General features: G+C 48.5%; 1 non-coding gene across 1 annotated transcript; it reads right to left on the bottom strand.

Moving 5' to 3' along the window:
* Positions 1-476: 476 nt before the first annotated feature.
* On the bottom strand, positions 477-548 carry TRNAP-AGG (transfer RNA proline (anticodon AGG)). The gene has a single exon. It is a non-coding gene; the product is annotated as a tRNA-Pro (tRNA).
* Between the last annotated feature and the right edge of the window lie 493 nt (positions 549-1,041).

Below are 1,041 nucleotides of genomic sequence, written 5' to 3' on the forward strand. Positions count from 1 at the left end.
GCTGCTGCTGCCAAGTGTTTCTGCCCGGTCTCAAACCGGGGACTTTTCGCGTGTGAGGCGAACGTGATAACCACTACACTACAGAAACAAGCTTGCTGATTTGACTGAAGGAGCACAGTTCCCCTCATATGTTTGCACGATTTCCTCTATACTTTATCAGCAGTTGCTCGGAATGCGAGGGGTAAGTGTGAAAATTGCAGCGGTGTCGGCCAGCATGCATACACTCAGACGTCCTGAAAAATCCCATAGCTGCGGGCAGAGACAGACAAATATCTGATGCCTAAATGCCAGGAAGGAGAGCCTGTGAAATCATCACACAGGGCGCACTGAGAGCAAGCAGGAAGGAAGCCAAGGCATTGTAATCCATTTTTCGCCTGAGGCAAAAAATATGTTTTGCGCAACAATGCTTCGAGTAAAATGAGAAATGTTGAGGGGTTGTGTATTTTGAGCAGGATTTGATTGTTTTCCGCTAAAATGGGCTCGTCCGGGATTTGAACCCGGGACCTCTCGCACCCTAAGCGAGAATCATACCCCTAGACCAACGAGCCTGGGCACAGAAATGCAACGGCTCCGACCCTGCTCGGAGGATTGGTGACAGAGAGTGGGAGAGTACATCCCAAAGCAAGAAACTGCACATGGTGCTCTCTTTTGCAGTACGACTAGAGTCATTTGCATGGTCTTCATCGAACATGACATAAAAAGCCTCTATCCTTTAGACATTTTGGCCCAGATTTACAAGAAAATGACTAAGCGCGACGCTGTGCCAAATTTGCAAGCCCCACGTGCCGTCATTTTCAAAATGCAGGAAAGCGCCGTATTTAGTAGAATACAGCGCACCCCTGTGCTTCCCCCTGCGCCAGCTCTAAATTAGCTGCTGAGCGCCAACGCAGCCGTTCTTGCACCATGGTACAAGGATGACTGCGTTGAGGGGGAAATTGTTTTTGTGCAGGAAGGGACACCTTCCTGCCCAAAAAAAAAATCTTCAATGGTGATTTGCTCTTACTTCTATGTGTGCTGCAGAATGCATCACACATAGCAAGA

Source organism: Pleurodeles waltl, unplaced genomic scaffold (assembly GCF_031143425.1).
Source record: "Pleurodeles waltl isolate 20211129_DDA unplaced genomic scaffold, aPleWal1.hap1.20221129 scaffold_72, whole genome shotgun sequence".
NCBI classification, from domain to species: domain Eukaryota; kingdom Metazoa; phylum Chordata; class Amphibia; order Caudata; family Salamandridae; genus Pleurodeles; species Pleurodeles waltl.